The sequence below is a fragment of the Canis aureus genome, chromosome 26 (genome assembly GCF_053574225.1).
Source record: "Canis aureus isolate CA01 chromosome 26, VMU_Caureus_v.1.0, whole genome shotgun sequence".
Classification (NCBI taxonomy): Eukaryota; Metazoa; Chordata; class Mammalia; order Carnivora; family Canidae; genus Canis; species Canis aureus.
The window spans coordinates 8,079,100-8,106,777 of NC_135636.1; the positions used below are offsets into that span (position 1 = coordinate 8,079,100).

At 41.5% G+C, this 27,678-nt stretch overlaps 1 protein-coding gene across 2 annotated transcripts in view; it reads left to right on the plus strand.

Moving 5' to 3' along the window:
• Positions 1 to 21,520: 21,520 nt before the first annotated feature.
• RALGAPA2 (Ral GTPase activating protein catalytic subunit alpha 2) overlaps positions 21,521 to 27,678 on the plus strand; it is a 321,681-nt gene continuing 315,523 nt past the window's right edge. The window contains exon 1 of one of the 2 annotated variants that reach the window (XR_013364745.1): positions 21,521 to 21,620. The gene's annotated coding sequence lies outside the window, so the exon portion shown is untranslated. Of the gene's footprint in view, positions 21,621 to 21,866; positions 21,952 to 27,678 lie in introns of those variants that run through there. The other variant, XR_013364747.1, reaches the window with a different exon arrangement.

Sequence of the window (27,678 nt, forward strand, 5' to 3'; positions counted from 1 at the left end):
CCCATGGAAGATTTCATCAAAGGAAGCCTGTGTTGGAATTACATCATGAGCCCAATTGAGCCCAATTGTTTAAAGTTCCTATTACAGCCAATTAATTATAATGAGAACCAGGGGGCTCTCTATTTCAAGCCCTGATGAGACACTTGGGCTGATGGCATCACACCACAGTTATGAGAGGATGTTTGTAAGAGGAAGTTTTGTAAGAGGGGTTTGACAAGGCTCTCGTGTGTAGTATGCTCTCAATTGTATTTGCAATATCATTTCCTACTGTTGATTGTCCTGTAATTCTGGTTGTGTGGCTGTTCTGGCATTGGTAATGTGTTTGTTTCCAGAGGAGGTGGTTTGGGTGGGGAAGAAGAGGAGAGCTAAGAGGTTATTTCTTCTGTTTTTAAATAGGGCAGCTTGGCCTGAAGGTAATTAATTATCTTCTCTTTGGGGGAAGGGAGGGAGAAAAAGAGAGAGGGAGATGGGAGAGAGAGAGGGAAAGAGATAAATTCTCTGATTCAGGAAATGAGCATACTAAAGTAATCTGAAGAAAATTAGGTCGTTCAAAACCAAAATGAAGTGGTAGAGAAGGAAGACTTTTCTCTACCTATTGCTTGGACTATATTTCTCCCATTTCATCCCACCATTCCACCCCCACCTCCAATGGGACTTTTGGGACCTCCCTGTACTTTAAAAATATGGATCCAAGGCATAGGAAAAAGAACATTAAGTTTAATCCTCAGAAAAGACCGGAGTTTTTTATCTCAGTTCCATATACTGGAGTAGCCTCCAGCCAGATAGGGCTCTCTTACCCTTAGTTTTGTCCTCCATCAACTGGAGAAGGTAACGCTACCACTCAGGGTGGTTTGTGAGGCTTAAATGAGACAAAGTATGAAAAAGTATCTAGTTGGTCACAATTGGCACATCTTGTCACTTTTTGTTCCTCAGCCTATCCTTTAATTCTTTCCACCATCTCCTCCTTATCTTTGTTCACAGTGCTCAGAATGTCTCCTACATTCCAGCTAATTTGGTTCCTTTCATCCATTCATCCTTCCCATGGGTCTCCAAATTCCAATTCCTCAATGAAGACTTTACAATTTATTCAGAAGATATAGTTTACATATCAAGTTTCCTCTGAAATCATCCATGAATTTTAATGACTCACATTACTATATGCTTATCATATCAATCACACATTTATTTATTCATCCAAGTACTTGATTTGCATTCTGGTTCAATGTTTCTGTTCTTGTTTATGCCTCCCCATTGGAATTATACCTGAAATGTTGTATTTTTATAGTGTTTCACACTTTGTTTCTAACATGTTTTACCATACATTATCTCAATTGAACTTCATAATATCCTGTGAGGTAAGCAGGACAAGCATTATCATCATTTTCTACTTAAGTAAACTTGAAAACAGACTCAGTGGAGTAGGTGGCTTGTCTACCCTCCCAAGGCCTCAACACTGGTTTCCAGAAGAGTGTTCTAGACCATCTTGACCCAGAGCATACTCATGACTCTCACAGACCACCTCCTATTTTGTCCAGTCTCTCTCACGCTTTCTGTGACCCTAATTCCATCAATGGAATTCTCCAGCTACAGAAACCCGGGAGTGTGGGTCTCTGTGTACTCTAGTTGCTTTTTTTAGGTTACACTAGGGCCTTAATATGACATAAATCTCATTTTTCATTGATCTGAGACATCTTTAAGTTCTGAGGAACTACAGATACTGGTTTTAATTTTCCAATCATTTAAGGACCATCAGGAGCAATACCTTAATTCTTATGGTGAGAAGAGAAGATCCCCAGCAAAGCATTAGATTTTGGTTTGAAGAATTGACAAGTATTTGGGCTAATTCTTTGACCAAACAGGTTCAGCTATATTTAATTATAATTTGTAAGTTCAAAAGTATGTTGATTTGGGGGCACCTGCGTGTCTCAACTCAATTAGGTGGCCAATTCATTATTTTGGCTCAGGTCATGATCTCAGGGTCCCTGAATCAAGCTCTGTGTTGGGCTCCACACTCATGGGGGCATCTGCTTGAGATTCTCTCTCTCTGCCCTTCCCCCTACTTGCACTCATGCTCTCTCTCTCTCTCTAAATTTTTTAAGTATGCTGATTTTTATTATAGAAGAACTTGCTTATCCCTTATCTCATGAACAATTGAATGTATTTAGATTAAGTTGAGCATTACTCATGTCTCAATCCTTATCCTGCAGTCACCATATGATGTCCCCATGAACTGAAAATTCTAACACTTCTCTACAGGCAATATAATAACCTTCTAATTATATTTTGATTCTGAAGAAGGCTATGTTTCAGGGGATTTGAATGGTCTCAGACAAAGCTGTGGAATCTTGATGACCTCATTTGCATTGCGTATGGCCCCTTGTCAAACTTGACACCCCCCCCCCACCATTAGGCACATGAACAAAGGAAACAAATACAGTGCTAAAAATAGAATGTTTGAAGCTTTTATCAATAAGTATGCTGGCATTATAAATAAGTCAAGATTCCTTTCTGGAACAGGTTTTGACTCATGTCACTGGTCATTATGCATTTTCACTATTATAAACCTCTGATTAAAAATTCTCTTATTTTCCTCTGAATTTATCTTAGCAAATTTTTAGTTTTTTAAGTATATATGCAGTTTTGTGCTTTATTTTCTAAGGAAGCTTCAAGTGGTTAATTTATTGCACATAAAGTTGAATTAAGATGAATGTTGTCTCTTGATAGCTTGAGCTAGACTTAGAAGACAATTCAATATGCATGAAGGAATATTTGGAAATGAACTTTCAACTGAATAATATGTGTTGCATGTTTATTTTGCAATAAGCAAGGGGAGAAAAAAGATACAAATATAAGCTTTGTTTTTCAAATATATGAGATTTGTTGATAAAACAGAAATATTAAATATAATTTAAAAAATAAAAATGGATTATATCCAACTGATAGATGAGATCATCTGTGCTACACCTAGAAAAAAAGGGAATTATTAATATGAACTCAAGTCATCGTGGAATTGGCTCCCCACAAGGACATGCCAGGCTCTTTGCCTTCTGGACTCTTGGAATATTAGTTGTCATGAATGATGGCTAAGGAAAGATCTCATCAGAAGCCAAAAAACTTGTACAGTCTGTTTTAGTTATATATAATAGGAAAAAAAACACTCCAGAACTTAGTATGTATGTATGTATGTCTGTATTTATTTATTTATTTATTTATTTATTTATTTATTTATTTATTTTTTAAGAACTTAGTACTTTAGGAGCAACAATCATTTCATTCTCTTTCCAGTCTGTGGGTTGACTTGGCTCAGCTGGGTGTTTTTTCTGCTTCACATAATGTTGGCCAGGACTGTAACCAACTATGTGGGGGCTTGACGGAACTGGATGTCCACAATGGAACACTCACATGGTTGGTACTTGATGCTGGCTCTTGGCTGGGAACTGTGCTAGGACCATAGACTGGGTATCTCAGTGTGCATCCATGTGGATTGGTCTCCTTACCATGTGGTGACTGTGTTTCAAGAATAAGAAACTGGAAGCCACCAGGCTTCTTATGGCTCAGGCTTAGAAGTCCCAGAATATCACTGTCCTTCACAGTGTATTGACAAAAGCAGTCACAAGGACAGCCTGGCTGCGTAGGGAGAAGAAACAAAGGCCACCTTTCAATGGCAGAGTGACATGTGCATAAAGGTGAGGGAAGGCATTTATGGTGGCCATTGTTGGACACTATCTACCACAGAACTCAAGCAAATGCACAAGATGTGTGGTGAATGCAATATCTTTATGTGGGTCAGCCTGCCAGAGCCATTGCTACCAGTTCTGCCACCAGTCTCCTTTCTTTGTCTTTCCTCCCACCTGTTCTTCCCTTGTGTGAACTGAACCTGATTTCTGAAGGCATTCTAAATGTAGGATGCCTGCGTTTTTCCAGGGACTGAAAGTCTTCTGGTGTTGACTAACTCCTGCATCCTAGTCCCACAAAATTATCCTTAGTGTAAGGGGTTCTCTCTCTCTGGCCTATGTTTAGGGTCCTGGAACCCAATTGCCTCTGTGGGGTTTCATGGACTCTCAGTCCCACCCTGTCCATGTAGAATCTGATCTATTGCTCCCAATACCCTGGTTCTAACATTGATAGAGAATGGGATGGGAGTGGATGGATAGCCATGAAAGATTCCATAGATTTTAATAAGTTAAACAGTTTCTGACTGGACAGAGATGAGTCTGAGCAAGGCTGTGCAATTAGGACTAGGCATAGGATGCTGACAGAGCAGAGAGGGTGGAGGAATCTTGGCTTAGAAGAAGAAAAAGGTAGAGGTGGGTAGTAAAATTGGGGTGTAGGGCCTGATGATGACAGCCAGACAAAGAAGTTGAGATTTGTTGTGATAAGAAGTGGTAAGCCACTGTGCATTCTTCAGCAGAGGCGTGGCCTGGTGAAATGATGTTTAAACAAGATAACTGCAAAAGTAGCATGTAGGCTAAAGTGGAGGAACTAAAATCAAGGAGGCCAATGGTTACTGGGTTCATAGATGACGAGTACTGGGGCTGCAATGGAAATGTTGGGAAAAGAGTAGATGTGAGACAATCTGAAGGAAAAAATCTAAAGGGCAGTGACTTCTTGGAAGTTAAGCTAAAGACGACTATTAAGTGGACTAAAGAGATGGACAGTAGGATGCTGCTGAGGGCTCTGGGGAGGCAAGGGGGAGGAGTGGGGACTATTGAGAGCAGTGGGCAGAAGCAGCACACAGGGAGAGAGCAGAGGGAGGCAAGGTCAGTTAAACAGCAGTCACTTCCTCAGCTGGACTGGTGGATGCTGGCACAAAGAAGAGGACACCTCTTCACCTTTAGTGAAAGTTTCAACTGAGAAGAAAAGGAGAAAGTATAGAGTAGAAGTGGATGTTGAAATCTTTGGGCCCACTGACAGAGATGGGGACATAGGGAAGAAAGGTTAGCTTGGGAGGGAAGCCTAATGTCACACAGAATAAGTATAAGTTAACACTTGGCACTCTGGTAGGATTATCTAGAAGGGTCAAGAGATGGAGTGAGAGGTTAGGTAAAACAACATTGAAGAGTAAGTCCCCTGTTTAGAGTTGATATCCTACAGCGATGCCGACGAGGTCCCTACCTACATTCCCAGACCACCTTGGGTTTGCTCTTCACCTTCATGTGTCAAGGGTGAAATGGCAGAGTAGGAATGGTACAGGGATGGTAGGGGGAGCCGTGAAATTCCAGTTCTTACCCTTATTCTTCTCAGTTCTTCAGTGGGCTCCCTGATTGCACACCTGACCTCCATCATCCAGCATGAACTGTTCTGGTCGCAAGGCTAAGGGAATATGGTTATATCACTAAGGTATCTCCTAAGTGTGATTTACATCACTCAGGTTTAAATGAATTTGAAGCCATGGACACAGCCAACTGTCATAGGTGGAAGGACAGGCTGAAAGCCTCACAACCCCTTATGCATACATTCTTTCATAAGCTTAGACCTGACCCCTGAGGAGGTAGTTCAGAATGATTCATCCTCTTGCTCCTTTTTCACATGGAGCCCACTGCATCCCCACAATATCTCAGGAGGAGCAATGCCTTCCTTTCTTCTTCTCTGTTTTCCTGTTGATTTGGAACATAGATGCTGTTCCCAGTAGGTCTCTTTTCCTTCTTCATAGAATTTGAATATCTGGCCTCCTCAACCCTATTATCTCAACTAGCAGCCTGTATCTAAGGAAGCTCCATGAACTCCAAGCTTTTTTTTTTTTTTTTTTTTATTTATTTATTCATGAGAGACACACACAGAGAGGCAGAGACATAGGCAGAGGGAGAAGCAGGCTCCATGCAGGGACCCCAATGCAGGATTTGATCCCAGGACCTCGGGATCACAACCTGAGCTAAAGGCAGATGCTCAACCACTGAGCCACCCAGGAGTCCCAAACTCCAAGCTTTTAAACAATTAGAAGGTGGTTCCCTTTCCACTTCAAGTGCTCTCTCTCTCTCTCTCTCAGTTAATCTCTTTCTCTCTCTCTCTCCTAACCCTTTTGAAGGTAAGTTGTATACATCATAGCTTTTTACTCCTAAAGACTCCAGTGTATATTATCTAAGAATAGAGATCCCTTAATAATCAGTGCTGTTATCAACTTCATCTGCTGCCTTTGTAAGCTGAATTTTCAATTATGCACATTAAGATAGAAATCCACTATTCTGTTTAAATGATAGCGTTACAGATAAAACTTAATCTTTAACCATTCTTTTCTCCAATCCTGGTTCCCTCCATTCTCCCTGAGCTTATAATTGGGAGTTTGGTTTCTACCTTTCCAAAAAAAATTGTTTATTTACTAAAACAGTGTTATATATATAACAGCCCAATAAAAAACTAGGCAAAATATTTGAACAATAAGAAGGAATTACTGATATCTGTACCAATATGGATGAATCTTGAATGCATTAAGCTAAGTAAAAGAAACCAGACTCAAAAGACTACATCCTGTGTAACGTCATCCATACAACATTTTGGAAAAGGCAAAATTATTATTATTATTTTTAAAGATTTTACTTATTTATTCATGGAGAGAGAGAGAGAGAGAGGCAGAGAAAGAAGCAGGCTCCATGCAGGGAGCCTAACGTAGGACTCGATCCCCGGTCTCCAGGATCACGTCCTGGACTGAAGGCGGCGCTAAACCACTGAGCCACCAGGGCTGCCCAGAAAAGGCAAAATTGTAAGGAGAGAAAACATATCAGCTGTTGCTAGTTGCTTTCTCTTTCAATTTATTATAGTCCTATTCAGGTTGATATGTAGAGTTCGGATTTATTCCTTTTTAATGGCTAGTTATTCTATCGTATAAATATATTATTTTTCATTTATCTATTCCCCTACTGATGGACACTTAAGTTGTTTCCAATATTTTGCTGATGTAGCAAAAATTAATGAATATTGTCGTGTGCTTTTTTTTTAAAGATTTTATTTATTCATGAGAGACATAGAGAAATAGAGAGAGGAGAGACATAGGCAGAGAGAGAAGCAGGCTCCACACAGGGAACCTGATGTAGGATTTGATCCCGGGACTCCAGGATCACGTCCTGAGCCAAAAAGGCAGACGTTCAACTGCTAAGCCACCCAGGCACCTCTGCTGTATGCTTTTGAATGAGTTTCCTATGATGGATATGCAAAAGTTGAATGGCTGGGTGGTAAGAAGTCTGTCTCTGCATTTTCAGCTTTCATAATCTCTATCAAGAGGTCCTCTAAAGTGGCCATATAAATTGGGACTTCCACCAAAATGGTATGAGAGTATTCACTTCCCCACAGTACTTTATAACACTTCATATTATCAGACTTATCAGTATTCATGAATTTGCTTCTACTATTTTCTAAAACATTTGAAATGACAAAGTTTTGTTTTAACACAAACTGATTCAGGCTGGGGGTAGGATGGAATGTGTACTCTAGAGGCATCTATGTTTTAACATCGAAGGGGGACTTGAGTATTTTTTCCTATTACCTTCACATACGGATGGATTCACTATACAGGAAAAGAGTAGAAAGCTCAAGCTGGACCTTGGGAAATACCTGCCTTGGGTTCAGGGAATAAAAATAAAAATGAGTGAGGAACAGAAGAAGTGATCAAAAACATCAGAAAAAAACTAAAAGCCAAAGAAGCCATGGAAAGGACTGGCAAATAGGAGAACTGGTAGGGAAGCAGGATGTGCTCACATCTACTGAGTCCTTATTATGTACTGGGTTCTGTGCGAATTGCTTTGCATGCACATTCCATGTAATTGCTTCACAATTATCTTTATGAATTATTAACATGCCCATAACTCCGAGGCATGTTCTACACTGTTGCTCAGTGTTCCTCTGGGGGATGAAGCCCCAGTTGCCCACAGTGGCAACTTGTGTGATAATGCTAGCTTTAATGGCTTCTCCAGTTGCTGTTTCCTTCCTCACTCTCTGCCCAGGTTTCCAACTGCCACCTCCCAAAGAAATGCTTTGCACTCACGAACTTGTGTCAGGGGCTCAGCTGAGTCACTGTGGTTAGTGGGGCCCTGAGAGGCAGTTCTCACAGGTTCCTCGTGGGCCCCATGCATTGAGAGCTCTGAATTAAGAACAATCTGGGGGTCTGCCAAGTGGGAAGAGGAATGTGTCTGCAGAGATCGGAGTGGGTGCTCAGGCACCAGGCTGCTGGAGGATTTGGCAGACTTGGCATAGTTTGAAGTCTGCCATCAAGGAGAGCTGAGGTGATGCTGAGCAGACAGAGGAAGTTGGTTGACATCCTCTGTGAGCAGGAGGCTGACCCTTAGTCCTCCAGCCACAGGTGGGAGCCCCAAAGACCAGCAAGGTAAGAACTAGAGGTTCAAAGGGACTTTGGCCCCAGAAGGAGCAAGAGGATATCATCCCCAAGGACACTAAGTCTTTTCCCCCAACATCAAAAGAAAACAAAATAAAATAAACATCCTGCAAAGGATTCTGGGAAAGAAGCAGAAGAGGGAGAAATCTGAAAGACTGAGCATTGCCTCATGAGACAGTGAAATGATCAGATTGACAGAATAAAAGTTAATTGCTTTCTCTTGCTCACGAGTGGAGGAGGCTTCCTTTAATGCTGTGCATTAAAACATATGATTCCATTGGAGCAGCCTGCGGGATTGAACCCCAGGTGACCACGGTAGGAGCCAATTCCCTTAAGATCAAGGACCTTGGAGAACTATCCTAGGCCAGCCCCTGAAGGGCAGAGCGGAGAAGCACAGTCCAGTGTCTCCTGAACAGGCTTGTATTTCAATCCCAGCACATTTTCAAGAGTGCGCTTTGTTTCAAAGTACCACCTCTCCACCCTTGAGTACTGGCCCTCCAGGACGAAGATGTTAGGTGATTAGGCCAGCTCGTCCCTCCAGGAGGATACACTGGTTGTCCCCTCTGCTTTGTATTCTGCTGGAGCAGCTCTTCCTGAATCTGCTCGGATGGGAGCTGGCCTCAGCTGGGTGGACTGGATCCAGCCCCTCTCGGCTAGATCTGAGGGAGGGTGCCCGGGCTTCCCTGCAAGCTGGCACACAACTGCTATTGAGAAACTGCCCAAGAGGGAAAGGGGAGTATGTAAGCCTTCCGAGGTGAGCTCCCAGCTAAACAACACAGATATGATTATTTTGGGGGGTGGGGAGACATGTATCACAGAGGGAGCAGGAGGCTGCTGTAAGGAATTTACAGGGCACTTAGTGTTGGCAGGAGTTTAATTATTCATTCCCAGCCAGCCAGATCACGAATGCTCAGCTGACAAAGTTTTAGCCCTTCTCTGAACATTAGAGGAAGTAGTTTGAACCCTTTCACTTGAGTAAACACACCGTAAGTACTGGTTCCTGTGTCCTGAACAGTGTCTGAGAAGAGGGCTCTGGGCCATTTCCTTTACTGGCAGAATAGTCACTTTTCATGAGGGTAAGTTCAACAGGCAAGGGCCAGAGGCCCGTCTGCAGCTCATGTTGAAGGGGAAAGGGCTTGCAGGGAAAAATCACAGCTGTCACGACAACACCGGTAGTAGACATTGTGCGTTGAGCCCCTTCTATGTGCCAGGCCATCCCCACCCAGGGCAGTCCTTTACTATCACTGTCTCATGTGACATTTGAGGACACTTGGGCTAAGAAAACTAGTTTGCCTCAAATTTTAAACCTACAACTGCTGAGCGACCGAGCCAGGAAACCCCAGTTACTATCCGGATCTACTCATTAAACTGCTTTCTATCTATATTTCTCTGTCATTCTTTCTGTCTGTCTCTGTTGCTTTCTCACATCTTCCTCTCCTATGGTACTCTCTCTAAAATCTTTGGTTTTACAAATCAAAAATTGAGACGAAACATTGACATTTTCCCCCCAAGCTCTAAAATCAAGTCATTTCATCCATGACATTATTTAAAAATAAACTAATATGGGACGCCTGAGTGGCTCAGTGGTTGAGCATCTGCCGACGGCTCAGGGTATGACCCCAGGGTCCTGGGATCGAGTCCTGCATCAGGCTTCCCGCGGGAAGCCTGCTTCTTCCTCTGCCTATGTCTCTGCCTTTCTCTCTATGTCTCTCATGAATAAATAAATAAAATCTTAAAAAAAAATAAAAATGAAGTAATACTAAAAATAAAATAATATTACAAAATTCTGTACTGACTCAAGATACTGGGTGTTTGTCACCTGCTATGGGTATAGTTTCCTGTTTGACACAAGGTGAGCAAGGTGGATGTGTTGAAATTTTTCACCTCTATTTAAATGATTTATTTCAGTAGAACCTTTGTGCATAGACCTACTTTCCCCTCTCGTTGGCAAACAAGCAAGGTGACCTTTCTTTGAAGTCTCTGAGATGCTGAATCTTCCTTTACAGAACTTCTCCTCTTACCTCCCAGCACTGACTCTTGTTTCAGTTCCAGAAATACACTGACAAACAAAGAGGTCTTTAGAGGCATTCTGTGGAGTGCATCTTTCCCCTTCCACATCCCAGACAAGGTTAATGAATGCTGAATTGCTTGTATCCATGATATTTTTAAATTAGTGAATTCAAATTATCCTTCAGACCCTATAGCTTCTACCTGTGGTTTGGTTCCAATCATATCAGTTTTATCTTACATGGCAATCATACTGCAAATGCATGCACATTCCATACCATGTCTGGAAAAAACATGGTAGCAAGGTGATTGAATGAGAACTTGTTTTTTGTACTCCATAATTCACTGAGGTGACCTGTAGGGTGTTTGTGCCACACCCCTTATTTCTGTGTGCCCACTATCACCACAGCTGCAGGATTACCTCCCAAAACTGGTTCTGGGAAATAAGTTGAACCAGCAAGGTATTACTAAAGTGTTTGTTATTTTAGGGAACAGAAGCCACTACTTGGGTTTCTGCTGGATTTTTGTGGTTGTTGTTGTTTCTGGGTAAGAATACAGACAAATTACTATTTGTTAAAAGGTCAGGTTTTAATCACTCAGTTGGGCTTTTCTTCATAAATCAGGTTAACGTGATATCACCATTAAGGCTCTTGGGTCCATGGCAACTACATTTGCCCTCACTGCTTTTGACATGGTGCCTGGAGTGCCAGGACAGAACTCCTTCCATTGTTGACTCTAATCCTGCAGTGCTCTGCTCCAGAATGTCACCCTTCCATGCTCCCTTCTAAAGCAACTATGCATTTGTCACCAGCTTCCAAGAGTGATGGGGGAGGCTATGATATATTATTACAACATTCTAAGGCACACCTGTGACGTCTAGGGTAGCATGCCACATACTTTGGAGGGACATTCATTGAATCTTGCCAGCAGCTCTGTGCTCCATATGTCTGTCTGAATCTGGCCAGTAACAGGTGGTACTCAAAAGCTCAATTGAAGGGATATATACAGGGGTGAGGGCAGGTCTAGGGAACTAACATGGAAAGGGAAACACCAGGGGAACAGCAGTAGTGGAAAGGCTTTGGGAGGATCCTAAAGGGAGCATGGGTAGAAGGGTAGGAGAAGGGGGAAAGGCATAAGTATCCCTGATGCCTCTCTCCTACCACCTTCCAATCTCCTATGAATGGCTCCTATTGGTCGCACCCAGCTAGCAGGCTTGGCCCCTGTGGTGATGCTGCCCAGAGAGACTGGTCTCCTGGGCACAGAGCAGGACAGAGAGGAGTGGAGAGTGGATCGAGGGAAGCAAATGGAGAAAAACCCACACAGCATACTTATTCTTGTTGTCATCTCCATATAAAATGCCCATGGAAAAAATGAGGCAACTGAGGCTTATGGAGTTTCAGTAATGAGTCCAGGCTAGGAAGTGGCAAAGCTGAAGATTCAGAACCAGGCTGTTTGTCTCTGGAGCTCGTGGCCTAAGGCACTCTGCCATGACTTGTCCATGGCCTTGTACCTTCCCTGCTCAGACCCCGGAATGCTGAGCTCTAGATATTGCCCACACTTATTCTTTTCTTGGTGACAAGTAGTCTGGAACCCTCAGTGTCTTTGTCAGGCCAACTTTCTGCTCAAGAAAGTAATTTCAACATGTTGTCACTCACTATAGATGACTCTGAAAATGTCAAACTACAGACTTGACTTAGATTTCATCTGTTGTCTTCCTGGGAGGATATCACACTTAAAAATCCCCCTCATTATCCATGTCGCCCTTCTCCAGCTGACTTTGGTGAGTGAGATGGCCCCTGTGCCAGTCCCATACCACAATCATCTTTGAAGACCCCCATGCCTTAGGCAGAGAGTTCAGGATTCAACTGCTGTTTATAATTTCTGCTAAATCAATATCTCGACTGGGTCAGAAGTCTGCTGTCAAAGGCAAAGGAAGCACAGAGGTAAATATGCAAATAATCAAGTGATCTTGTCCTATAATTTCGGATTTATTCCAGCCAAATCTTGCTTTTGAGTGTGAAAGGATACAGTTGTACAGCTCACACTGTCTCAACAATCCTAGTGCCTCTTTCCTTCAACCTTGCAGGGACTTGTATCTCTCTCTAAACTGCAGGAAACCAGGAAAACAGCATTTTGTGACAAATAGACTTGAAAACTCTGGTCCTGAGGTCTGGGACATTTTGAATGACCAAAGAAGGATAATAATGAATCATTCTATGCATAATTATAGAATACAGTAGGTATCCAGGCATCCATACTGATATAAATAAAAATAATTGGAGAAATAAATAAATGGAGGAGGGAAAGCTTTTTATTACAGTGAAATTCCAATTCATAGATGTAGAAGACAGAATGGAATTAGAAAATCACCACTTGGCAAACACCACAGTGATAATTGTTCCAAATAAGAAACATCAACAGGAAAAAAAAATTGGTGGCAAAGTACAACAACCAATTATTTGCATAGCCTCAAGGTACCTTCCTATAAAGACAATTATCCATCCCAAAGGGCAAAGGTGGTGACTTTACACTGTTTCTGTCCATTCATTACACGATCCATCTCTTCATTCCAATTTACTGTATGGAAGCAGATTTCACAACTATTTACATGATAATATCTTGAAGCTTCTCTCTCCTTCTCTGCTTCTGTATTTCTTTCGGAGCTACAGCCCTGTCCTATTTTCTTTTTCTTTCTATACCTCTCCCATCTTTTCCAATCAAAATAGATGGATGGGTGGGTAGATGGATGGATGGATGGATGGATGGATGAATGGATAGATGGATAAAGCCAAGGAACTATGCTTATCTGACCTTTGAGGCAGACCTGAGACCCAGACTGAGGAAACCAGACCAGGGGAAAGAAGCCATTTAGAAGACTCCAGAAGTCAAAGGAAGAGGCTAATGAGAACCCATCACCATTTGGAGGCAAAGTGGGCCTATCTCAAGGAGTTCAGACTATACGGTGTGGCTCTTGAGGGGAAAAACTAGGGGAACAAGTCCCAGGAAGTACTGTGAGGTGTCTGAGGTATGGCTTTATGTTTTGATGCCACATACTTCCCCCGACTCACCTGCAAACAGTTCCTTCTAAAGCTTTCTCTCTTTTTTAAAGATTTTATTTATTTATTCATGAGAGACACAGAGAGAGAGGCAGAGACACAGAGAGAGGCAGAGGGAGAAGCAGGCTCCCTGTGGAAAGCCCAATGCAGGATTCAATCCCAGGACCCCAGGATCACGCCCTGAGCCGAAGGCAGATGCTCAACCACTGAGCCACCCAGGTGCCCAGTTCCTTCCAAAGCTTTCTGCATCTTTGTGCCCAATAGTCTTTTCTGGCTAGTAGGGTGTCTAACTAGCACAGGGTAGTTTGCAGGTACCAGAGATTTGGAGTTAATACCCAAAGCATACTTTTCACCCCTTGAGGGATGGGAGCTGGTAAATAACTATCCCAGCTTTTTGCCCCTCAGTAGGACAATAGTGCCTTATTCTTTACACTTTTCCTCAGAGGGTCTGCAGTAGGATTGAGCTCCTGTTGCCTGCAGTGATAACCTGCTCACTGACATACCTTACTTTTACCAGGTGGCCTCCCTTTCCTAATCATAGTCATATTCCTTCACTGGGCTTTCTGGAATGACCTAAATCAACTTCTTGCATCTAAATCCTAGTTTCAGGATCTGCCCGACTAAAACAACGGGACAAGGGGATCTCCTACCAATTGCACATAAACACATGCCTTAGGTTTTCTCTGTCTCTGATGGAATGGGCCGCTTCTGATTTTCTATTTTCTTTTCTTTTCTTTTCTTCTTTTTAAAAAAAATGATTTTATTTATTTATTATGAGAGACACACAGATAGAGGCAGACATACAAGCAGAGGGAGAAGCAGGCTCACTGCGGGAGCCCAATGTGGGACTCCAACCCAGGACCCTGGGATCAGATGCTTACCAGCTGAGCCACCCAGGTGCCCCTGGTTTTCATGTTATGTCACGTTTATGCTTCATAGCCCTTTGAAGATGGCACTTGGTTTTCTTAACCTCCACCACCCCCTCAATTTGAGAAACTGGAGATGAGATGCTTCCTGTGATTCTGGTCCCATCCAGCTAAGCTATCATAGGTATGTGCAGCTCAAATGCTAAAAAGGGGCTTATGTCACCCAACCTAGTTGAGGGATACCTAATGAGCCTTCTTAGACAGCCTCCATGATGGTGAACTCCTCAACCGCCTCAAGAGGGAACCCAGGAACCCAAGCATAACCAGCTCAGCTAAACTGCAGAAGCAATTGCCTCAGAGGAGGGGATTCTTATTACCCTGTTGACAGTTAGTCATGACACCTCCTGTCAGCAGCCATTAACATAAATCTTAGTGTCCACTTAATTTCTCTAGTAAGTTGGTCCGAAGTGTTTAGTTTGCTTTATGGGCCTGTACAGGCTTGAAAATGAAAATATTTTAACAAAGAAGTTGAATAATCCAGGTAGAAAGTCAAGCTTTACTCTTATAATTCTTTTGTTTCTTTAAGAGGATGCCATTCAAGTTCTCATGTGTTTTATTTTTAAGTGACTTTTTTTTTTCTGGTTGTCAAAAGTAACACATGCTCCTGTAATAATCTGAAAAGGCACAGCCCTGAAAATAGATACCATTGCATAAAATCGAGGTTAACATTTTGGGGTCTTGTGTCTTCTTTTTTTTCTTGCATTATATAGAATAGCAGATGCATGCATGTATTTATATAGCATTGTAAAATCTGCATTATATTGCATATATATAATCTCCTAATCTTTTTTATCTGGTATTATAATATTAACATTTTCTCCCCCTAAACGTTAATATTTTCCCTTGTCACGATATATTCGTAAAATAATTTTAGTGGCTGCATACAGTGAAATACATGATACTGAATGAATATACTATAATCCCTTCATTTTTCCCATTGAACACTTGAGCCAATTACAGTTTGTAACATTATTAAACAGTGCTATGAAAGCTGTACATAAATGTTGTGATAGGTATCTACATGCATATTTAAATTTTCCTGTTATTTATTTAGGTTGATTCCTATATGGGAAATTATGAGGCTAAAGAATATAGACTTATTTAAGGCCGAGTTTCTTATTAAATACTGTCTGAATTTATGCTGTGACCAGTGATGTTTCAATGTGTTCATTTAACTGCTCATTTAAAAACCATTTTGCTTACTTACTAGGAGAAAAATGGCATCCCAATTTTGTTCAATTTGTAGTTCTTTGCCTGGTAGTGAGATTGATAGTTCCTTTTGTGTTTCTTCTATGAAATTTTTTGTTTATAGCTTTAGCTCATTTTTCTATTGGAATTTTGGTGATTTTCCTATCAATGGTATGGGTCCATATACCCTAGAAATAGAAACATTTGACCTATCAAATTCATCACAGATATTTCTCTTGCCTGTCATCAGATTTTAAACTTATTTACTGGGCTTTTACAAAACTTGCCCACATGTATTTCTAGTTTGTTAAAATCACTTCAATGTTTACAACTAATTCCTTACCAGCTCCAGAACTTATTCTGATAGAAATGGTCTAATTTTATTTTATAAGTAAATTATGTTAACAACCATTTCGTAAAGAATACTAAAATTTTTCTTTTTTAAATTGGTAATTAACATTATACTTTGTCCACACTGGAAACAAAAGAACCTGCACATGCTCTTTGCTTCCTCAGAACTGTAGATTCATGTTTTGGAAAATGAATGACCAAAAAGCCTTTCAGAAAGCTTAAATAGGGATCCCTGGGTAGCTCAGCGGTTTAGCACCTGCCTTTGGCCCAGGGCATGATCTTGGAGACTCGGGATCGAGTCCCGCATCAGGCTCCCCGCATGGAGCCTGCTTCTCCCTCTGCCTGTGTCTCTGCCCCCCTCTCTCTCTGTATGTGTGTCTACCATGAATAAATAAATAAAATCTTAAAAAAAAAAAAAGAAAGCTTAAATGTTTCTTAAAAGTCATCATGGGAGGAGCACCTGGGTGGCTCAGTGTTTGAGCTTTTGCCTTTGGCTCAGGTCATGATCCTGGGGTCCTGGGATCAAGTATCACATCAGGCTCCCCAAGCACTCCTTTAGTCTGGGGGGGCGCTGGGAAGACTCCCCAAGGTGGTGATGCTAGAGAAGAGATGGGACAACTAGGAGGCAGCTGTGTGGAGAACTAGGACTGGTTTCCTGCCAAAATGACAGCAGGTGTAAAACCACGAGGTGGGAACATTCTAGGGAAAGAAAATCAGCATCGACTAAGTGGGGCAGATGAGGGAGAGAGTGCAGGGAAAAACTTGCGAGGGGTTATGGCGTCAGACATGCAGGACTCTGCAGCCATATGTGGTATTTACAGCCTAGAAGCTCCTCATGGGCAGGAGGAAGCATCCCCAGAGATGCAGCCTACCTGGGGGGCCCCTACCCTTCTCCACCTCCCTTCACCTGGCCTCTTCTTCACAGGTCCATTTGGGATGAGCCCGAGACGCTGGCAGTGCCCTTGTGTTAACATCCCCACAGAGCACTTTCCAGAACCTAGCTCAGCTCTCTCTCCACCTCTGTTCTGTCTAGCCCTGGTGACCTCATGGAAACGGCCCTTTACCGGCACTCAAGAGTCTGGGTTGGAAAAATTATGCAAATTCAGTCCGGTGTAGGTTGTCACTTGTGCAGTCCTGGAGAGGGTGAGTCCCCCCTAAATCTTGACATCTTGGCACCTCCCCCACTGGCCCATTTTCTGTTTGTGGCCCCAAGCTGGGATTTCACCGACGATGCCTTCTCTGCTACAAATCACTCTCGATCATGTTAAGAGAGCTGGTGATTTTGCTAGAGAAAAAGTATCATTTGAACCTAGGTTCTTAAAGCATCTTATTTACAGCATCTGTTCCAGTGGCTTCTCACTTAGCTTTTCTTTTCTCTGCTCAAAAGCAGAAAAGTCTGGATCATTTCTAATTCCAAGCCACACAGCGACAGCTGATTATTTTGTTTTTTTCTTGGGAGCATAAGGACATATTTTACCTCTCTTCTGTAACTGACTTGATCTTTAGGTGGTCCTTAGTTCTGTGTTAGGCAGAGTCTTTAAATATATAAAATCCATGCCCCATAAATCATTTGAAACTGTTAGTTAATGCTTCAGAGGTAGCTTGGTAACTAGGAGAAATGGGATTCTTATATGCATTGCCAAAAATCTACAGAAGGACCTTGAATAAGGACTCCCTCCCAAAAAAGCAATAATTAACATCTCTGGCTTCACAGGATGATATGAATTAAAACCTTGGCTCCACCATACCATAGCTGTGTGACCATTTTCAAGTTACCTGCTCACTCTGAACCTCAGGATGGCAAAGGAATCAGAAATATGAAGTGAAGGGCCAGACCATGTGGGTTCAAATACCAGCTTGAACACTTATCAGCTGTGAAATTTTAGGCACATTACTTAATCTCTCTGTACCTCATCCCCCTCATCCGTGAAATAGAGATACTAATAATCTCTACCTCCTAACAACATTATATGGATTAAACAAAATAACATTTTAAAAAAACCCACACTTAGGGCTTCATACATATTATGTGCTTTGTGAATTTTAACTATTCATATTTTTAAAGTATTATTTATTTTGGGTGGGTAAGATAAACTATTGATGGCCTGATAACTGCTAGTAGAGAAGTGCCTTCAGATCTCATTCATATCTTAAAAAAATACTTTGAGATCACTGAACTAAAGGGTCACTCAAAAAGGAAAAGATTACATTCTTCAGGGTATCACCTCTAAATAGCAGCAGACGTTGTCTTGATTAGGTAATCAGTGTCCGCCAAACAGCTGAATCATAGCCCCGATTCCTCCTAATGGAAACTCACATGGTCATTGTGCTCACTTTCTATTTTTGAAATATACCTTCATGGATGGAATTTTTGGTGAGGAAGTGAGGAAAAATCAGGGCTATTTAATTCAGAAATCTTGCATGTGATCACATAAATTTGGTAAAAAATATATGTATATATATATTTTTTTTGCTTGGAGTTAACTGATTGGAGGTGGGAAAAGAATAATAGCCACTTTATCTCATTTTAAGCAAGAATAAAGAAGTGAGAAGGAATGAAATAAACCAAATCAACCTGCTATTATTCTAATCAAGTAAGACAGAGCAAGCCAAATCCTGAGTCACCTTCCTGGCCAACTATTTTTATTGACTTGAAATCACAAAGGACGAAAGCCTGAAATGACCTAGATCACTTTTCTTACAAAGCTGCTTGGTTTCAGTGCCCAGTGCATAAGGCATACTCTGGAATTCCCAAAAAGTCATGACTGTATACTTAAGTCAATATTCTGGAAACGGACCTTTTGAAAAGTTGGGAGACAAAGAAAAAACAAAACCAGAGAAAACCTTTCTCAGCCACAGATTAAATAATTTCATTTTGCAAAGTCTGCATGAGATTGATTGTTTAGTGCAGGCTTCTTAGAGCCGGCAGTAATTACAGTGTGCTTGAGAAAAAATTTTAATATGTACAGGTAACAAAGTAAAGACAGAAAAGTTTTGTTTCTTGACTGATTCAAAGCCAGAATAGATTCACATATTTAAAATTATGAACAATGTATTTCAGATGCACAAAGACATATTCAGCAAAGTTGAGACAAATGACCATCGAGCAATTGCACTTCTTCTAAGGACTTTGCTGTCACTATGCTCTCCACCAGAGATGACCACTCCTGTGGATTTGGTGTTTTCTACCCAGCAAGCCCGTTCACACACACATGTCCTAGAAATCCTATGTGTGTACACATATACATGCACACACACGGGGGCTAAGCACAGATGGGAATGTTTGCCACAGCATGGGCTCAATCATGAAATGTTAGGACAGTCTGATCATTCACCTACAGGAGAATGAATCAATAAATTGTACTGTATTCATTACAATGAAGCAGTTAAAATAAGACGGTCTATATCACTTACCTAGGAGCCCTAGGGTTTGTCTTTATTGAGTATCATAAACTTAATTCACTTTCATTTAGCCTGTCATGCCAGTTTGCTGAATTCAACATTAGGAAAGACAAGCTATGAAAACCCTAGGTATTATTCTGCAAAAACCTTAGCTCATTATTTGGACTGTGTTCTCTCGTGAGACTGTGTGCTATCTTGGGTTGAAACACAGATTAGAGAGCAAGCAGTTGAATTTGGCAGGGGCAAGGGATATCCCAGGAAACACTGGCAGGGGAACAGGGACGTGAGACAGGGTAGGGAAGGTGGCCTGACAGGATTCACTATCAAGCAGGGAACCAGTACATTCTTCAGAGTTTTTCTACTCCAAAAGTGAGGGAACCAGACTCTTTACCCATCAACTATCTGGGTGTCACGGGTTGAGGGTGCTTCTGAGAGCATTAGCTCTCTGCCACATCCATGGCATGGATCAAGTATGCTCCCATAATGAAAAAAGGTCTTTCAGGCAGACTGTCACAGTGTTTCACAGTAAGTGGCTTTCAGGTGTAGAGGCTAAGTGCAGGAGTGGGTGGATGGAACACCTCAAACATCTGCTTAGCTCTTGAGTGAAGATTACTAGAGGAAGTTTTTTGTCTGCCAGTATTTTCCAACCAAGTTCCAACTTAGCCTGTGGTCTACCAGAGCCAGTTAAGTACAAGCTGCTGTTCCCTAAGATTTCACTTTCCAAAGCAAGAATCATATACACCCATATAAGTAGTGCTTTGAACGCTACACTTCTTTTTTTATTTTAAGATTTTATTAATTTATTTGACAAAGAGTGAGAGAGAAAGCACGAATGAGCAGAATCTGGCAGGGCAACAAACAGGGGGAGTGGGAGAAGCAGGTTCCCCATTGAGCAGAGAGCCTGAAGTGGGGCTCCATCCTCGGAAGCTGGGATCATAACCTGAGCGGAAGGTAGAAGCTCATCTGATTGAGGCACCCAGGTGCCCTGAATGCTGAACGTTTATTAAAAAATTCCTTTGCATCAGGATACTGAACACACATCCAGCATCAAAGCTTCTAAAGGGTGGGGACTCTATCATTAGGCATTCATCTAATGTAGCATCTTATAGCTAAAGAAATGTGTCAGCTGAGGAGAAGTGCTAAAATCTGAGTTTATCAGTGGGATCGCTGTGAGTTTGATCTCTGGAGTTTGGCTATTCGGGTCCAGAAACTCAAGTGTTACCACATCTGCTCTGTTGTAGCCCATACCAAAAAACACAATTCATAAAAGACTTTACGAAGTCAGGGACAATTTGAGCATTGGGAATTGAGAATTGGCAGTTCTCGAATGATACGTCCCACCTTCCAGCAGTCTTCTTCTTGATAATCATGAGACTTAAGACGGGTGCTCTGTCCCCCCACCCCCACCTTGGGATTCCTAGATAAACATTGGCAATATCTTACTATCTATTTGCCTTTTATTTTTTTTAAAGATTTTATTTATTTATTCATGAGGGACACAGAGAGAGGCAGAGACACAGGCAGAGGGAGAAGCAGGCTCCCTCGAGGGAGCCTCATGTGGGACTCGATCCCAGGACCCCGGGATCATGACCTGAGCCAAAGGCAGATGCTCGACCACTCAGCCACCCAGGTGCCTCCTATTTTGCCTTTTAATCAATCATCCACATTCTTTTTACTTTGTAGTAGGGGGAGTGTAATATAACTGAGTTTATCACACTGTTCTCATTTCAGCAATTCTTTCCTAAGAATACACCTGGGTCTTGTAGCAGAGACTTGGAAAATCCACTAGTATCACCAACAGCTCGTTTATTCCCTAACCCTCAGGACAGCCTTCTTCCCCAGACTCCAAAGTCCAGTGGTTTCTATATGCCTTCAAAAAGGCAGGGGTTCTTGAAGGGTGGTCACCAAAGGATAGTTATGTGAATAACCAGGCAGAAAGATAAATCCTTTAAAGTTTGTAGATAGTAAGATGGAGTCACTTATGTCAAGCCATAATTTATGTCAGGCAGTGATGCCAGCAACCAAGGGCATTGCAGCTAAGACCAGATATCGTCAAAACCAGCAACAGCTGGCATCACCCAGAACTGATAACCAGAAGAGCCAGAGGACATCTCCAAAGGCCCAAGACTCATTAAATCCCTTTAGAAAGGAAAGATTTTTACAGCAAACTGACTATCTAGACACTGACCCTTTCATATCTATGACATCACAAAGGCAGCTGCTGCCAAATACTCTGCCCAATTGATCTCGGAATGTAACAGAGATCCTCTACTGCCAAAACATAATAGGCAGCACATGCCAAGAGCTGACCCAGACCAGACGGAGGACTTATTTCAGCTGCATGCTCACAGGCTGACTTTGCATTTGGTTTGTCCCTGTTCTATCTTGTTTGTTGTGTGACTTGTCTTATGCTTTGCTTTTTGTAACATGTAAGAAGCTAAGTTAACATAGGTGATGAAATGTCATCGAGTTTGGAATATTGAACCTACTTTATAATTATGTTAATCTTGCTTTATGACTGAATGAAGCTGACATTGGGGAAAGACACAGCTTGTGTGTGTGCCTTCACAGCACGCTCACAACAATGTCACAAAGGGACTGAGGATCATGAGGAGCAGCAGTCTCTCCTCATTGAAGAGGCAAGTTTCCTGTGCTTCAAGTCCCCACAGGCTAATAATGCTGCCTAATCAGACAGAAGGTACTGATAGCTCCTTCAAAAAAGTTCCCTTTTCCACTGTCATGGTTGATTTTTACAAAATAACTTCCATGGTAGATTCATTAATGGTCATATTAGAGGCTTAAAACTGCTTGTGCAATTGGGTTGGGTTTGCTGGTTTCTGCCCTTTGTCATCACCAGAAGGACATGCCCAGGCTAGTCCACTGGTTTCAGGAGAAGGATGAGAAAAATATGGACCATGGTGGAGTTGCCTCAGTCATTCCATCAAAGGCCACACTAGGTCAGCTAATAGCTTCTGAACACTGAGATAAGTGATCTCAGCCAAGAGCAGCCAAGCCCAACCCAGACTGGGCGAACCCCACAGACCCAAGAGATGAATAAATGTGTACTGGTGTACAGCACTGAAGTTCTGTGGTTAGTTGCCATGTAACACCTTGGTGGTATAGATAATTGATCTGCCCTCTTCCTGACTTTTCTTGAGACTCCATCTATGTTCTTGCCTGCTCACCAGCTGCAAGTAACTACTTACAAGTTCAGTACATATTTAAGTGCTTCCTGTAATAATGAATCAAAAGTTAATTTCTCAAGTCAATTTCTGGTGACCTGCCTATCTCAGGCTTGCTTGGTGCTTTTCCTATGGATATTCAGTTACCTAGTCTGTAAATACTTCCCAGTGTCCTTTATGGAGACAAACCAAGTTTTCTTTCCTTGTTGCCAGCACCCAAACTCTTGGAGCTACTTCTTCTGTCTGCCTCTACTTCTGGAAGACCCATTCTCCCTCCCTTCCTGTCACCTACATTTCTAATCCTTGGTGAGAAAAGCAATCCCTGTCAGGCCAGTCACCTTCTGGGGGCAAAAATCTCTTTATCATTTAGATATCAGGCTTATTTTGAGTCATAGGGATGAGCTACAGAGAATTTTAGAACCAGAAGGATGTCAGAGATAAGCCACTGGATGCAGTACGTATGGCTTTGTCTAGCTGAGGAGATAAGTTTTCAAGATTTGTTAGTTCCAGATCCTTGGGGCTACCAGCACACACTTCTCTCTTTTAGCTACTTATTGCTATGTAACAAATTATCTCCAAACTTATGGCTCATTACAACCTTTCTGTTTATCTGTTCACAATCCTATAATTTGGGTAAGGCTTGGCTGAGACAGTTCATCTCTGCTCTACATGGCTGGTAGGTTTGACTGGGGCCGAAGGGTACACTTGCAAGATGGTGCCACTCCCATGGCTGAGGAGTTGGTGTTAACTGTTGGCTCAAAGCTCAGCTGACGCTGTTAGCCAGAGGCCTCAGTTCCTTTCTATGTGGTCTCTCCACATGGCTAGATTAGACATCTCACAGGGTGGCAGTCTCCGAATAGTCAAACCTCTTACATGGTGACTGGCTTCTTCCAGTGTGCAAAAATGGAAGCTGCCAGGCCTTCTTAAGGCTTACAATGGAAACTGGCACCCTGTCATTTCCTCTATGTCCTATTGGTTAGGGAAGATTATAGGGATGCCTGGGTGGCTCAGTGGTTGAATGTCTGTCTTTGGCTCAGGGTGTAGTTCTGGATTCCCAGATCGAGTCCCACATCAGGTTCCTTGCATGGAGCCTGCTTCTCCTCCGTCTGCCTGTGTCTCTGCCTCTCTTTCTGTGTCTCTCATGAATAAATATATAAAATCTTTTTTTAAAAAAAGATCATAGAATCAGCTCAGATTCTAGGGGAAAAGAAAAATACAAGGGCATACAAACACTAAGAGTATGGTTCATTGAGAATAACCATTGTAAAAGATTAGCCCACCCTCCTACTCGTTTTTACTAAAGAATGAGCTTCCACTGACCTTTCTAGCCAGCAAATAATGTGGTTAAGGTGAGCATTGGCCTAGAAATCAAGAGACCTGAACTTCTTACATAGCTTGACTATTAATTAACTAGAGATTTGGAGAAGTCGCCTATCTTTGAAGTTTGTCCAGATAAATGTTAAAGGAACCTCTGGTTCTAAAGGCAGAGTATAAAGTCTTGGTAGGTTTCAGTTCCAGCAAGTCTTTATATTCTCCTTCATAAGTCTTTCCCATTCTTTTTGAACTGGTCTATCTTGATCTGCAGTTGCAGGAGACCAACTAAGTCATTTATTTACTTCCTATGCTTTGTTGATCTAAATTATTCTGATTTGTCCTTTTGACCTGCTTCCTGTGAGCTGGATGACCTTGGGCCAGCCACACAACTTCTCTTAGTTTAGACAAAATGAGGATAAAACCCCCAGCTTCATGGGCTGTGTGGCGAGGATTGAATGGGAGAAAGTGCACAAAATTGCTTTGCAAAATAGTACTCAGATGAGATGGCATTGTCCAGTCATCCTAGTGCCACAAGCACCATCATGTCAGATTTAGGTAAGTGTTTCCATCCCTAGTTCTGGTGACAACCAATCACTAGCCAACTTTGGTTCTTATTTCTCCTTTTTCTGATGAGGGAATACATCTGCCAGGCACATTTTACTCTCAAAATGTTCTATGATTCCAGGATTTCCTTGCTGATAACACTTGACAATTAGGTGAAATTATTTAGCCTACATTTACAGTAGGCAATATCACAACCAGAGCTGAGGTGGAGTGGGGCAGAATTATAAAAAGGCAAATTAAATGAGGGGCTTCTCTTAATACTTTCTGAAAGTTAAAAATAAACACAGCTTCATATTTATTTTGTAAGGGTCATCTTCAGTTAGTTTACCCAACCAGATAGTGAGCATCTCAGGGTCATGTCTTTTTTTTTTTTTTTTTTTAATCTCTATCTATTCGGTGACTAAAATAAACGACCAGCAGAAAGAAACTCAGCAAATGCTTTTTGAATAGTTGAATGACACAGAAAGTCCTCAGATAATGAAGAGGCTCCAAAAAAAGAGGCTTATTATTTTGATTTTAAAAGTGAACATTTAAGTAATGGAGAAAAATCTCAATTCACATCTTTTGGATAGATTGTTTAAACCAAACCTTTCACACTGTGGGGTGTTACTTTTGTTGTTTTATGACTGTTAGAATGAAATTATGAATTCGATGTGCTATAATCTGATTTATGACTTTCGCTTTTGAAAGGACCCATAAACTATTCATGGGTTTGGTCTAACAGGAACCCGATGAAGTAAAATATGCCCTGGGACTACTGCTGAGTCACACCTGATGTACTTGACCAAGAAGGACATTAAAATGTGATAAAAGTGTGGCCCATGGAGAGGTACTTCAATTCAGAAAAAAGAAGGAAAATAAAAGGATAGAAAGGGAGATACTTAGTAATGTTTCCTGTGACATTTAAATTCTTTGGTGTTGGCTAAACAGAAACAACAATATGGTTCAATTCCTTCCAATTATTCAGTATGATGATTTTAATAATTGTATAATTTGCACATATCCTATGTCTAAGTGACATCAGGGGTTTCCCAGATAAAATTTGGGGAAGAAAACTGTCAGATGTAATTCTTCCTTTAAGATTTACTGAAAGCAGTAAACCGTGTCTTCCAATCATCTTACTGAAGTACTAGATCTTAATTATAAATCAGCTAAGTGGGGCAGCCTGGGTGGCTCAGTGATTTAGCGCCACCTTCGGTCCAGGGTGTGATCCTGGAGACCCGGGATCGAGTCCTACGTCGGGCTCCCTGCATGGAGTCGGCTTCTCCCTCTGCCTCTCTCTGTCTCTCTCCCCCTCCGTGTGTGTGTGTGTGTGTGTGTGTGTGTGTGTGTCTGAATAAATAAACAAATCTTAAAAAAAAATAAATCAGTTAAATGGATGGTCATTTTCATATTCCAGGACACCTGTTAATTTATGTCAAGTGAATCAGAAATGATGATGATTTGCTTTGTTACTGTTTTTGTTATTGTTTACTATTTATTGTTGTTATTTTAGCTACTCAGCATCCAACATCCCTTCCTCCAATAATATACTTCACTGTTTTGGGGGGGGTATGTCCTATTCTGTATAGTCTTGGTAGGAGGTAGGTACCTCCTACTTTACAGAAAGGGCTAGCACCTCAGATTTCCTGATTCAGGGCAGCCAGGTGGGTGGACACATGAGGTAGGCATCCATCTAAGGCTTGGCCAATTGGATGTTCTTGGGACTTTGAACTTGGAGATGTTCAGGATGGTGGGAGGTCCTTCATTGTCAAGGAAGCCTTGGCATACTGACCCATGTGCTCGGCTCTATGACTTGTCTGGGCCTCCCAGACTGTTGGGGCCAGGCGGGAAGGGAAACTCCTCAAGATGGCGGATACGCCAAAATGGCTGAGGTTCCCATCACCACCTCCACTTGGGACGCCAATGGACCAATGACCTGCTGACAGCTTGAGCAGACCCTTACACCTCTCCTTTGGACTTCCCCAACCGAACCCAACGCCCTTCAAACCCCAGAGGAGGAAGTCACCTTTGACTGGTCGAATTGCAATCCTTCCTTTGCATAGTGAGGGTCACTCTGACTGGTTGGATTGCAATCCTTCCTTTGCATATGAGCCAACCAATAGGAAACCGTTCTGCCTTACAACGTTATGTAAACCCCCCGGCCACCTTGTCTTGGCGCGACTGACTTCCTCGACTCACTCTCTTTCCCCGGGGAGTCGTGGAACCTCGCCCGAGGGTGCCTGCAATAAAATCTGTTCTTGGACCCTCGCTTGCCTTGGCGGTCTCATTTCCATCTAGTTACTAAAAAAACTTAACACAGACCTCCCTTGGTATCTATTTTTCTAGTTATTTTCCAAGTCCAACCTTCCATTGATTTGAGAGCCTGGCATTCTTTAGATGAATCATAATTACCTAAATAGCCAGTCAATTTCTATTGCTTAAACTGAGAATGCTGTCTGAAAAACCAAGTAAAATCAGTCTCAATTTAGGACATACATTTACATGTAGACTAGTAAAATAATTTGTATTCTTGCTTTGTGGTTGATAAGAATTGTTGTTCTCTAAGAATTATTTTGAAATTGATTTTTTCTAGAAAATTACAGGAATTTATAAGTAAAACTGTGTGATGGATTTCCTCCATTTTGAACGAGCAGTTTTTGTTGAAATTCTATAATCTACATGCATTTTTAGAAAATCTAGCACCTTGTCCTAAATTAGGGAGTAAATCTTATCTAATATTAAACCTAATGGCATTTTGTGTATTGGAGGAAGAGGTGAGGTAATGAGCACATTTTCACAGGCTTCTCACCCATGAAATTTTATACCTCTCTAGCATTTGTGCATCATCCTTCTTTTCAAGTTGATTTACTATTTAGATAGTTTCCATGATTCTTGATTTTTTCCAACATTATTCAAAGATACATTTTTTTTAATTTATAAAAGTTCTTATGATACTTACTTGTGGGCTTATATTTTTCTAATGTTGACATGTTTCCACAATTTACCACTGCAATGTTAATACTGTTGTGATGATAAAAAAAAAAAATATCCAAAGCAGATGACATTGTGGTTTAAACACACAACTGTGAAAACATCTGCTTGACTAAATTTAGAAACATGATGATGTTTTTTCCCTTTAAGGCATTGCTTTGTTATCAAGCGTCCATCTAGTACTTTTTCAAAAACTTTTTCATGTCTGTCCTGAAGTGAAATTCTCATATAAAATGATTTATAGTCAAGTTTAAAGTTAAATATTAAATCTCCTCATTTGACAGATATTTTGAAAGAAACTATTAAGAGATATTTCTGGAGAAGAAAAAATATATTTTCAGTTTCTACAGTAATATATCATCTGGAAAACGAGGACATTGGGTTTCTTGTAT